The following is a 14,345-nucleotide window of genomic DNA, read 5'->3' on the forward strand; positions in this document are numbered from 1 at the left end:
AAGGTTTTTAGTTCTTTTAAGAATATATTCAAATTGGAGAGGTGGAGATGTGAACAAATTGCTATTTCAAGCTGAACAAGGTTTGATTTATAGATTTAAGACTGCTGCTCAATCCAATGTTTGTTTAAATCAGCCATCTGGTGGTCAGTATATGTCACTGCATGTATCCAGTGCTTGTTCTACATCTTTTGCCTGGAAATGTCACATGACAGAATTCTTTTTATAAAATTATCCCTGCTTTTTAAAGTTTTTTTTCACTTTTATTTTCACTCATCTGTTTTTGAGATGACCATAATATTTAATATACACTTTTGTTTGGATTAGTGGGTTCCTGTTGTGGAGTTCTGTTTGACCTTTGAACTCTCAAAGGGGATATTTAAAAGACCAATCAGAGTGTCTGTTATAATGCTGCCAGTCAACATAGCATTGTGAAGTCTGCTGAGTAAGTCATGAGTCATGCACTGAATGTCAGTGCCTTAGTCAGTACTGAGATTGGTAGTACGAAACTTTGTAGATGAGTGTGTATCATGTATAAATTGGCACCGGAAGGTGCCATTGTACAGCCCATAGCTGTACCTTTCACAAGCTGATAGAATACTTTATCAAAGCAGAAATAATTCTCTCTCAAAGATATTTCTGTAAGGGACATCATAAAACCAAATATCTTCCTATAATGCGGTTTAAGTAAAGCATCCTGGGCAACATTTAAGACTAGATTCTATGCATGGTGTCTGAAAAAGTGCCAAAAATATTTCCACCTAGGCATATTCTAGATTTAGGCACAGTTTCTAAAATATGCCTAGCCAGTTTCTAGAATACGCCTAGTGACCATACCTGTGCCTAACTCTGAGCGCGTCCATTTACTTGGTGTTAATACGGGCACCTAAGTTAGATGCAGAGCAGGTATATTCTATAACTGTGCATGTAGATTTTCAGAATGCCCACGGTCCATCCATTCCATGCCCAGGAGGCCTTTTTGTCAGTGCACATTAGAATTTACACGCACCACTTTACAGAATACACCTAGAAAGTTGTGCATGTAAATTCTAATTAATGCCAATTAGTATCAATAATTGCTTATTAAGTGGCAATTATCAGCACTGATTGGCTTGTTAGGTAATTAAATTGTGTACACAAATCCATAATATGACTGTATTTGGAAACACAATTTTGGTCACGCTATATTGAAACCAGGGATTAACACCTCAGTTTGCAGAATATTGGTGTATAGAGCTTCTACGTCTAAAGTTGCTAAAATGTTGTTTTGATCAAATTCTATCTTGTCTAGAAGGTTGATCATATCAGAGGAATCATGGAAGGTATTTCTGGTACCATGGGTTTTAAAAATGTATCAATAAATATTGAAATAGGTTCCAAAATCAAGCTATTCCCAGATACTATTAGACTACCTGGTGGTGCTTCTAAAGATTCATATATCTTAGGTAAAATTTATAATACAGGAATTCTTAGTGAGTCAACAGTCAAAAATTCAAATTATTTTTTCATTATATAGCCACCCTCTAGGCCAATTTTTAAAATGGAATCAATTTTGTTTTTAATCTTCAAAGTGGGGTAATTTGAAAGTTTCTTATAAAATCTGTGGTCTTCCAATTGTCGATTGATCTCTTTTATGTATTCCTCAGTGTCCATAACTACAACACCTTCATCCTTATCAGCTGGTTTAATAATGATGCTGAGTCACCTTTCAATGATTCTTTGTCTGCTTTTTCATGTTTATTTAAGTTGTAGAAAACTTTCTTGCTGCTATCTTCGAGGCTAGAAATTTCTTTCAACTCCAGATTTTCACATGCTGTAATAATAGAATTCTGATTACTTGAAAGCATCCATTTACTATCGTGCTTCATAATAGACATATCTGCTGCACTTGCTGTCTGTTTAGAAAAATCTATACTTTTAACTTTTGTGTAAAATGAAATAACTCTATTCTTCTGTTAAATACATTGTAATCAGGTGTTGGTGTAAAGGACAAGCATTTGTTCAAAACTGCGACTTCATCATTATTCAATATCCAGCTCAAAACATTATATACTTTATTTAGTCTACCTCTTGTATCAAAGGTTGGAATTGATTGTAATTGTTTATAGTTTATTTATTTTGCTATGCCATCACTTATTGCCAAGCAAATCAGAGCAAATCATACACTAAAAAAAGTAAATTATTGGGAATGCCATTAAAAGATAGGAAAGAACAAACAAATCATCCACTCCTGAGAACAACAGAAACAGTTGTTTTAAATTACTAGTCTTTTTACCACCTCCCCAAATTAGTACTCACCAGCCACCCGCATTTTAGAGACATAAAAGACTAGGAAGGCCACGCGTATGAGAAAAGCAATTCTTTAATTACTTACCAAGATACAGATACAAATTGGTATTTTCTCATATGGGAAAGCAGCCCTGTTACATAGAAATGTAATCTGTGACTCTCTTCCACTGTACTGCTCTGGTACAGCTATTTTTATACCTTTTATGTTAAGCAATGCTTCACATTACTTCAGCACTTATCTTCCTCAGAGATATCACCATCTATTTTCCCTTAAGTTGCTAAATCACATTCTTCTGTCCATCCATAATTGCACCTTTCCCATGCCAGCTTGCCTGTAAGGGTATCCTAATAGATCATAAATTCCTGAGTTTATACAGGCTCATGTTCTTTAATAAATTACAGGCTTCTCAATCTCTGATAGATTCCAGAGTCGCACCGGCTTGTCAGCCTCTGCCCTTTTTGACCTGTGCTGGGGTGTTGACCTGTGCTCATGATTCTACACAGTCAACCCACAAGCCAATCATACATAATATAACGCACAAACCTCTTTGCAATAAATTAGGAATTAGGAACTAGGAGCCTGTGCATCCTACCTACTAAGATACAGTAACTTTAGATGACGAAAGATAATTGATAATAATATGATTTCAGCGCTGTACGAAAAAGGGCATATGATTTTTCTAATCTAATCGGTTGTGATAAAGAATTCCACAATACAGAAAATGCAGAGATAGAAAATAAAACAAACAGACATGCAGGTTGATTCCCATCTGGCTCTGGATGGTGGGAGTAAGACCAATCTATTGTCTCTTAATGAGCAAAGAGTATGATCAGTTGTATATGGGATAGACAAAGCTGCAAGATAAGATGGGGTAGCATTGTGAACAGCCTTATGTGTCAAAGTAAGGACCTTAAATTTCACTCTAAATTTGACAGGGATCCAGTGGCGATGTTGGAGAGGAGTGGCCCTATTATACCTTGAAGCCTGGCAGATGATACGGTTCGCCGTATTATAGATAATATTGCAGAAGTCATAGCGTGTTGTGATATAGGCATATGACAGAGTCCGTAAGGACTCATGATCTATTGAGTTTCTGATTGAGTGTAGCTGTCAAAGGTAATAAAATGAATTTTTCACAACATCCAAAATCTGACAACTGAAAGAAAGAATGGAGTCTATAATCAATCCTAAATATCTGAAAGAGGTTACTGAGGTGACCTGTCTATAAATGTTGGAATTAGCAATGGTGCTAGACCATGTCCTGTTATCTAGGAGGCTATTGTCTTATCTGGTTTTATTTTTTTATATAACTTGATATAGAGGATAACATTGCTACTTGTTACAACATTCCCCAAACTTGACATGTTGGAAGTTGTATTGTTTCCTGTACTATGTTCATGTTTATTATAATATTAAAAATTCAATAAATATTTCAGAACTTAAAAACAGATGATGTTCAGAAAGCCACCTGGCAACCGCATGAAGACAGCTTTGATTGGTTTCAGATCAATGGAAAAAGGATTCACATAATGGATTAATAAGAAATTATCAGCACAAGGATATGAGCTGATCCCTAAAGACTGAATGAGTAGGGCCAATGTACTGACAAATAAGTTGAATAATAAAGGGGATAAAACTGATCCCTACAGAACAGCACGGAGCGGGGTTACGAAACAGAGGAGTGCTGCACTACTCTGAAAGAACAATCGTCGAGAAAAGAAGCAAACCACTTGTAGTCAGGGGTGATATGATACAGTTGTTCAAATATTTTAAAGGTATTAATCCGCAAACAAGCCTTTTCCGGAGACGGGAAGGCGGTAGAACTAGAGGACATGAAATGAGGTTGAAGGGGGGCAGACTCAAGAAAAATGTCAGGAAGTATTTTTTCATGGAGAGAGTGGTGGATACTTGGAATGCCTTCCCGCGAGAGGTGGTGGAGATGAAAACAGTAACGGAATTGAAAAATGTGTGGGATAAAAATTAAGGAATCCTGTTCAGAAGGAATGGATCCTCAGAAGCTTAGCAGAGATTGGGTGGCAGCACTGGTGGCTGGGAGGCGGGGCTAGTGCTGGGAAGACTTCTACGGTCTGTGCCCTGAAAATGGCAGATACAAATCAAAGTCAGGTATACATATAAAGTAGCATATAGTTTATCTTGTTGGGCAGACTGGATGGACCGTACAGGTCTTTCTCTGCCGTCATCTACTATGTGCATACTATGTATTGTATTGTATTGTCCTGTTTTGGAATATGGAGTTTCTAGGATGAGTGCCCTTTTTATATAATAGTGTGTAACATGGATTCCCATGTCTAAAATCAGGTGTCAGGATTTATGACTGCTGAAACTAAGTGTGAATCCTGGCATGCAAGTTGGGCACACATCCCACTAATTCTGTAATACTGCATGTAACTTTTGGGAATGCCCATGATGTGCCCATGACCCTCCCCCATGGCCAAGCCCCCTTTTGGATTGCACAAGAGAGAATTTAGGTGCAGTTCTTTATAGAACTCCAAATTAATGCCCTTAACTCCAATAATTTAATGTTAGCAGCCAATTATTGAGTGCTAATGGCTCATTAACTAATTTCATTGTACATGCAACAAAGGAACATGCCCAAACTTGGATGACCTTTATAGAATCTGAGGGATAACACCTGTCCTGGAAGAACTGTAAATGTTCTCATCTAGTTTTGTAAAGGTTTGTGCATTTTTACCTTTGTAATATCAGAAATATTTGCATACTTTTTGTGTTCTACCCAAAACAAACCCCTTTGAAAACTGTGCTTGCTCTAGATCTATAGGTGAAAGTAGCAGCTTTCTAAGGGGCCCTTTTACTAAAGCTTAGTGTGCACAAATGGAATTAGTGCACACTAAGGGGGGGGGGGGGTTCTATATATGGCAGGGGCATAGCCAGACCTCACCAGGAGGGGGAACAGAGCCCGAGGTGGGGGGCATTGTTTAGCCGCCCCCGCCGCCACCATCACATTGGACCACCCTGCCGGCCTGCCGACCACCCCCTTGAACCCCCCTCCTGCCACCAACTCTCCCCTGCCATCGCTGCCCATCCCACCACCGCATCAGATACCTTGTTTGCTGGCAGGGGTCCCCGAACCTCACCAGACAAAGAAAGTCTTCTTCAGCGTTGGAGTAGCGCCTTCGTTCAATGAGGTTCCTGGTGCGATCAGCTGTTTCTGATGCCTTACGTCCTGCACCGTGCATGTAGCCCCATGCAGAACGTAAGGCGTCAGAAACAGCTGATCGCACCAGGAACTTCGCTGAACAAAGGTGCTACTCCCGCGCTGAAGAAGACTTTCTTCGGCTGGCGGGGTTCGGGGACCCCCGCCAGCAAACAAGGTATCTGACGCGGCGGCGGGGCGGGCGGCGACAGTGGGGGAGGGTTGGTGGCAGAAGGGGGGTTCAAGGGGATCGTCAGCAGGGGGGCCAGGGCCAAATCTATGGGGGCCCAGGCCCCTCAGGCCCCACGTAGCTACGCCACTGATATATAGTACCTAAAAAATCCACGTGGAAAGCATTTTTGCCTAAGCATCTTCTATATAAATAAAATCCCCCCTCAGAGTTCTGAAGCTCACTCCATCTGTGGCAGTGAAGCCCTGAACTCCTGTCCTCCTGGTAGGCTAGGCTACTATTGGGACTACTCACCCTCAGTACTCAGCCACGCCCATCTGCTCCCTATAAAACGCACCCTCAACGTTCTATTGGTTTCTGACGTCACTGAAGCCAAGGTTCGTATGTTCGAAGCTCTGAAGCCTCGAAAAACACAGTCTCTGGGCCCCGCCCTCGCGTCAAACGTTATGACATTGAGGGCGGAGGCGGAGCAATTCACCGCCCTCGCGTCAAACGTTATGACGTTGAGGGCGGAGGCGGAGCAATTCACCAACATCGACGACGAGTGGGGGGGGCCACAGGAAAAACAACTCATCATACAACGCACCTCCGTTCAGAACCATCTCAGACTGCCAGGTCCCTGCAGCCGCTCAGCCTCTCTCCTTACATCACTGCCCCTGGAGAAAACCCCGGAGAAGCACAGCCAACCAGTGTTGCCAGGTGGGCGGTTTTCTGCGACCCGCCGCGGGCAAAAATTTCCCGCGGCGGGTTGCGATTTTTTGGGCTGTTTTTTGGGCTTCCGGGCGGTTTTTTGTGCGGCTTTTTCGGCCGCGGGGGGCGGGGTTAGTGACGTTTTTGGGCAGGGTTAGTGACGTAGGAGGCGGGGCCGATGACGTGGGAGGCGGGGCCGATGACGTGGGAGGCGGGGCCGGTGACGGCGGGGGCGGGGTTAATGACGGCGGGGGCGGGGTGATGACGTGGGGGTGGGGGTGTCAGGGGCGGGGTTTGAGTTTGGGCGGGTTTTGGGCGGGTTTTGTGCTGCATTGGGTGGGAAAAAAATTTTCCACCTGGCAACACTGCAGCCAACGACGTCAAAGGGGAGAGGAGGAGCAGCTGCACAGACGACCAATGTGAGATGACTAAAACAAGTTCCCTAACACTCAAAAAAACTAGCGCTTGCATGCTGATGCAGCAAAGGTGTCAAAGGTATGTCCTCAAGAACAAGACGCTGAGACCGCCTGTCAGCCTGATCTCCTTTTCATGAAACTCAGGATTTCTACGAAAAGGTGAAAATGCAGCCTGAACACTGACAACATCGCAAAACAATACACTTAATTCATCTCAAGGGCACCATAAGTCTTTCTTTTTACTGTTAGCAACTGCACGAAAATGTCCTCACACGATCATTAATCTGCCTTCTGGCACGAGCCACCAATTAAAAAAAAACACTAAACAGTAGCTACGATCGGGCTAGGAGAGAGGCAAGTCTTTTTCATTGTTGTTGCTGCTGCTTTTCAACACTCAAGCGACGCAGACAGGCTCGGTGATGGTGTCAGCAGACAGGCTGTCCCGAGACCACAGATACGATCAACAGCAGCACACATCACAGAAGGCAGGTCAGAGAAGTTTCTCACAAGGAGTTGATGCCTGGCTGCACCTCAGTAACATCACATGTGGCACACAGAACAAGGAGAGTGGCAGACTCCCTCAAATACAACCCCCCCTCCCACAGCTGCCTCTCACTGCATCTCTAACATCCAAACTAACCTCTCTCTCACTCTCTCTAGAACACACACACACAAGGGACAGGGAGGAGATGAGAGGGGAGGGAAAAAAACCATCAGTACACACTCCCTTTCACTATCTCACTATCTCCCTCTCTCTTAACTGCTTATAACTGAGAAATGGCTCAAATGGTTGTGTTCTGCTATGGAACATTTTGCTGCTGTCTTCCCATTTTGAACCCTAGCCTTGCACACTCTCTTTCACAGACACACATACATATACACACTCTCACTCTCTCACTTAAATCACTCTCACAGTCTCTCTTTCACACAGACACACACACACTTTCACTGTCTCTCTCTTCAATACACTCACTCTCACCCACACATACACTTTCTCTGACTCTCTCTCTCTCTCTCACACACACACACACACACACATATACACATTCTCACTACACTTGAGAAATAAAAACAAAATAAACCGTTGTATTCAGACACACACACACACAAGGGACACGGAGGAGATGAGAGGGGAGGAAAAAAAACACCACATGCACACTCTTTCTCACTCTCTCTCACTCTCAACTGCCTATAAGGAGCAACTGACCCTCCACTGTCACAGGGACTACTAGCATCTCTCTCTCTCTCACACACACACACACACACACACGGGACACGGAGGGGATGGAAGACAAAAAAAGAATCATTGGGTATGGAGGGGACGGCAGGGGAGATAAGGTAACAACTGGCTCAAATGGTTGTGCTCTGCTATGCAAACTTTTGCTGCTGTCTCTTCATTTTGACACTAGCCTCGCACATTCTCTTTCACACAGACACGCGCACACACACACACAGAGTACAGACCTGTGGTGAAGAGGTGCTGAAAGGAGAGCTGCTGTACCCTGTGGCTGCTGAACAATGCAGAGGGGAGGGGGCCCCCCTGCAGGAGGGCCCCAGGCTGAAAGGCCTAGCACACTTGGAGCTGAGAAACACTATGAAGGGGAGGCTTCCTCCACCCAAGCCCCAAGCATGCAACCAGGAGAACCAGGAGAGCCCAGGCCTGTGGACGGAGGAAGGACCAGAGCCCAGCAGCGCTTGCTGAGGAGCCAGCTCACCCTGACTGTAAGTCCTGGCCATAACATTCCTAAGCTGGGTGAAGAACAGGGGGCAAGAAGGCAGGGCCCGGGTTCCAGAGCAGGGTTCTCTGCATCCAGTATCAGAGGAGAGGTGGTGGAAGAGAATAGCGGAGAGTCTGAAGAGGACGTTAGTGAGGAAGAAGAGGAGGAGAAGGAATCCAGGCCTAGGGCCTGGCAGAAGAAAGAGGCCCAGCATATGACTCCTGAAGAGGTAATTAGATCAGTGAAGAAAATGAATCGAGTAGAAGGTGAAATAGAGGTACTGAGGAAGCGGCTGAAGCTAGCAAAAACTATGTGTAACCTGGCTTCCACTGGCCCACGAGACAAGTATGTTAAGGGAGTTGAAGCACTCCAGAAGCGGCTTACAGCAAAACAAAGGCAGCTGCAAACACTAAAGAACTGCAGAGATAATCCCCTTCGTGAGGTTTTCCTGAACAGGGAACGCATGCAGCAGACCCAGACGCAGTCCCAGATCCAGCAGGAAGCAGAACCCAGAGACACACAGGACTCCGTGGTTCCAGACACCCCAGAGGCTATGCTGGAAGGGACAGCAGGGGAAGAGAAACAGCAGCAGCCAGAAGGAGGGAAAGACAAGACTGACACAAATAATTCCCAGTTATCACCAGTATTTTATTTCCTACAGGATTCCCAAGAGCTAGGTGCTCCATCCACTTACCAGCCTTGTAGAACAGAGGCTCCTAATCCAGTTGTGGCAGGTACTGTGGATAAGGAGGGGCTCCAGCACTGCATGCAGCAAGAGAGCCTGGCAAGTTTGGAACACAAAAGAGCTATGAAACTGAAAAAAATTCAAAAACGTCCCTTATACTTAGAGAGCTGGCAGGGCATAGCCGAACCCACAGAGAAGAGCTCAGGTTTGCTGGGAGAGACAGAGAAGAAAGACAGCCTGGAGAATCAGAACAGTTTGAATGCTGAGGTAGGAGAAGAATCACTACACACTGAGCAAGTACAGAAGTTACCAGGAACAACGGGAGGGAAAGTAGAGCAAAACAAGGGGTTTTGCAGATGGAGACAGAGACTAAAGAGGATGGGAAAGTACAGGAATGGAGTAGTGGAGTACTACAAGAGATGGAAGAAGCTGAGAGCAAATATGGTGGACAGAGGGCGGGAACATCGTGGGAACACCACAGTCACTCATGGACAGAATTGATAGGGCAGACCTCTGAGCAGGGCTGTCCAAGAGCTGCCATCCAATCTCAATCAGAAGTGCTGATGACATCATGGGGGAAGCTCAGTGACAGGCAGGGGCTCCCAATAGATTCTGCCACTCAGAAACAAGAAGAAAGAGCAGAAGGGAGCTTCTCAGAAACTCATGCCCATCAAAGCAGGAGTCCCAGAAAGGAGAGAGAGAATTGTGGAGAGTGTCAGCTGCACCAGGAGGCGGAGCCAAGACCCAGATCGAGTGAGACAGGGCATGGAGGAGAGTGTCAGCTGCACCAGGAGGTGGAGCCAAGACCCAGACTGAGTAAGACATTGCCAGATACAGAGAGAGTACATGAAGGAGAGTGTCAGTTGCACCAGGGGGCGGAGCCAAGTCCCAGACCCAGTAAGACAGAGCATGGAGGAGAGTGTCAGCTGCACCAGGAGGCAGAGCCAAGACCCAGACTGAGTAAGACAGTGCCAGATACAGAGAGAGTACATGAAGGAGAGTGTCAGCTGCACCAGGAGGCGGAGCCAAGACTCAGACTGAGTATGACAGTGTCAGAAACAGAGAAAGTGCATGGAGGAGAGTGTCAGCTACAAGAGGAGACAGATCCCAGACCTGGTCTGAGTGGGACAGTTGCAGAGCAAGGGAACGAGTGCTGGTTGGGAACAGCAGCAACTGGCAAAGGACTGGAAGTAGAATATTGCAGAGGGGGAAGAGACAGAAACAGCACAAGTGAACGGAACATAGTGGGGTTAGTGGACATGGGAGAGGAGGGAGGGGAAGAGAGGGGGAGGGGAGGAAGGCAGGAAGGGAGTGGGGAAGGGGGGAGCATACTGGTATCAGCCCCTTTATCCTTTGCAGCAGTAGTACGGGGAGGAGGGGCAGAGACAGGGAAGGAGGAGGGGAGGCAGGAGTCAGACATGGAGACAAGGGGAAATCCATTTTCTGGTCCGTTGCGGGGTCCCGGGAGCGGTGTTACCCCAAAACGTCGAAATGTTGTCCAGCTGCGTTGGGTGGGCACAGGGGTAGCACCACCTAGAGAGGTTGTTTTAAGAATGGTATTCTCCCTTGGCTTTATCCCTGAAGATTTGTATGCATGCATACACCCTGTGGGAATCCCTGAATATGATATTAGTTTCTTAACAGGGCGAGGTTTGGACCTGTTTTGGGAAAAGTACACAGAGGTGCAGCATCAGGGTAGATGGGTGGATTTTAAGGCTGTCCCCATCAGTAGACAGGACGCAGTCCAGATTACCATTTTGGTACGTAATGAATCTCTTATGGCTGCAGACCTGTCATACTGGTTGGGACGGTATGCCGAAATTAGGACCCCATTAAGCAAAATACCAGACCAGAGTCGTGTGTGGGCGGGGGGGTGGAGTGCCCTTGTAAAATTAAAACAGGCAGGCTATGTCACCCAACATATACCTTCAGCCGCATACATTGGAAGGGATCGAATTCAATGCTTTTATGCAGGACAACCCAGACAGTGCTACAGGTGCGGATCTTTCCGTCACTTAAGCATGTCATGTACAGTGTTAAAGTGCTCGCGATGTGGTAGTACAGATCATGACACCAGCGACTGCACTACCATACGCTGTAACCTGTGTGGAGGCTTGGGGCACCCTTTTAGCAAGTGCCCACAAGCATCGCACAATCAGGTAGAGGAAGAGAGGAGGGGGGAGGAAGGGGCACAAGCAGAAACTACAAGGATACAAGGACAGAAGCGGGAAGCATTAAAGGGATTAATGGATAAATCAAATACCACTATTCATACAGAGGCAGGCACTAAGGGAAAGGGAAAGGGGGAGAAAAGGGCATCAGGTTTGGATCACATTCAAAGAAGGGGTATTTGTGAAAGGATGGAAGAAGGAGGTGGGGAGAAGGGGGGAGAAGAAGGGGAAGCATGGACCCTGGTAGGGAAACATGGAGGGAAGGGGGGTCGGAGGAAGGAGGGGAGGGGGCTAGCCCGAGCGGGGAGAACAGATATTCTGGAGAAGAGCCAGAGTAATCGATATGCAGTGTTTCAGGTTTCAGGTGAAGGAGAGGGTGATCTTGAGATGAATCCACCCCAAAGGGAGGTTTTGGAGGAGAAGAGGAGGGAGGGGAGGGGAGCAAGGAATGAATCATCTGAAAGACTTAACAGAGAGGAGCCAGCAGTGTTACCCCCAAGTCTAACATCACATCCTACTAGTTTAATGAAGGGCCTCATGCAGGAAATAGAGGAGGGTAAGGAAGGGATGAAAGGGGAAAGGGCTGGTCCAGAGGAAACCAAGAAAAAAAAGGGTAGAAAGAAAGCCGGGGAAGATGACTCAGAGTGGGAGGATTTGGAATTAGAAGAAATTATAGAGGATCCTGAAGAAATGATGGGGGCAGGAATATCTGTGAAGAGGGATTGCGGTGAAGAGATGAGGAGGGGTAAGAAATTTAAGAAATAAACCATGGCTGCCTTGTCCTTAATCTTTGCAACTCTGAATGTAGCCAGCATAAAGGCAGAGAGAACTAGATTTGTCGCCTTTAGCGATTTGACCCAGTGCAAGGTAGACTGCATCCTGTTGCAGGAGACTCATTTGGATTCTTTGCAGCTCCTGCACCGGGCCAAGAGAGATTGGAAAGGGGGGCCCTCATTCTGGTCTCTGGCCAAAGAAAGATGCGCAGGGGTGGCTATTCTTTTTGCCACCCGAGAAGTGGAGATTACGAGGGAAATAGAGGTGGAGATAGGGAGGTGTGTTGTCTTAGACGTTTTCATTAGAGGGGTAGCAGTGCGAATCATTAACTTTTATGGGCCCCAGATTAGTTGGGAACGCAAGCAGCTGTTGCTCCGGGTGAAACCGTATTTATATACAAGCAAATTGGTGGTATTTGGAGGAGACTTTAATATGGTCTTACAGCAAGCAGATAGAAAGGGGTCCAGGCGTCAGGTGGGTTATGACAGCCTCCAGCTGGCAGCAATTGTAAAACAGGCAAGACTGGAGGTGGCGGGAGGGAAGGGGTTCACTTTTAGAAGGGGAGACACGGAGAGCCGTATTGACTGGCTCTTTGTAGGCGGGTTGGCTAAGTTTCAGGGGCAGCCGAATAGATGGACGGAATATTCAGATCATGCCTTAGTTTCCACAGTCTTAACAATATGCGAAGGGGCGCAGAAAGGCCCAGGATTTTGGAAACTGAGTGCAAAGTTATTAGAAGTAGAGGAAAACAGACAAATATTTGAGGGTTTTTTAGCAGACCAAGAAACACTATGGGAGGTGATGGATGATAAGGGAGCCTGGTGGGACATGGTAAAGGGGCGAGTCAAGGCCCTTTTCCGGTCCCTAGCCAGGAAGCAGAGTCTGGGGTTACAGGCACAGTGCTGTCGTCTTCGTAAGCAATTGGACCACGCGGTCTCCAACCATCTAGAGAAGGGAGAGATAGAAGCTTTGCAGGCCCAGTTGAGGCTGTTGCAATATGATCGATACGCTGCTTTGCTTCTGGAAAGGGAATATGGGCATCGGTATTCCCCGGATCCTTTCCAGAATTGCAAGGTAGCAGTAGGACACAAGGTCATTTATGCTATGAGAGATGAAGCAGGGCAGCGATTGACGAACCAACGTTCAATCGAGGCCAGGGTCATTCGGTTTTACACCAAATTGTGGGGGAAAGAGAGCTTGGTTTCTAACTTCATGCTATCATACGTGCAGAGTGCCCCAGGCTTGGAAAAGGTTTCGGAGGGGGAGATGGAACAACTGCTTAGGCCCATTACCACAGGAGAGGTAGATGATGCTATTGATACGCTATCAGCACGTACAACTCCGGGTCCCGATGGGCTGACCCCAGAGTTCTACAAAAAATTCCGTGTGGTCCTGATTCCAGTGTTAGCTGCAATTTTTAATAATTGTTTGCAGAACGGGCGTTTGGCCCCTTCACAGCAGTGTTCTATTTTGGTTCTCCTCGCAAAGAAGGGAAATCTGGAACTTATCGAGAACTGGAGACCCATAAGTCTTCTGAATGTAGATAGGAAAATAATGGCCAGGATTATTTACAACCGCCTGGCTGGGGCAGTGGGTGGTCTCTTGTCCTCAGCACAGTTTTGCTCGGTGAAGGGGAAAGGGGCAGTGGAAGCAGTTTGTACCATCCGTGAAATAGTGGAAAGGAGTCAAGGTGGGACAAAGGGAAAGTATTTGCTGACCCTTGATCAGTCTAAGGCTTTTGACAGGGTGTCCCAGGAGTACCTATGGCTAGTGCTTCGGTGCTATGGGATACCCGACCAGTTTATAGGGTGGATCCAGACTTTGTATCGCAATGCAAGGAGTAGCACTCTAATAAATGGTTGGGTGGGCAAGAGCTTTGCAGTGAGGTCAGGGGTACGGCAGGGGTGTCCCCTCAGCCCCTTGCTGTACGTCCTTTCCTTAGATCCTTTCCTCAGAAGGTTGAGTGGAGGGTTTAGCGGTCAACTAGAGGGCATCTCTTTGGGTTCACACACATGGCGATGTGTCGCCTACGCAGATGATGTCACAGTAGTAATCAGTAGCAAGGAGGAAGCCGAGCGAGTTCAGACCTGGATGGCAGAATACACACAGGCTGCGGGGGCCCAGATAAACCAGGATAAGAGCTCCGCAATTTGGGTAGGACAGGGCAGACCAGCTTTCAAACTTCCCAGTCAGTACCCAGTAGCAAGGGATGAAGTACGGATCCTGGGTCTCTGGGTAG

Source organism: Microcaecilia unicolor, chromosome 1 (assembly GCF_901765095.1).
Source record: "Microcaecilia unicolor chromosome 1, aMicUni1.1, whole genome shotgun sequence".
Classification (NCBI taxonomy): domain Eukaryota; kingdom Metazoa; phylum Chordata; class Amphibia; order Gymnophiona; family Siphonopidae; genus Microcaecilia; species Microcaecilia unicolor.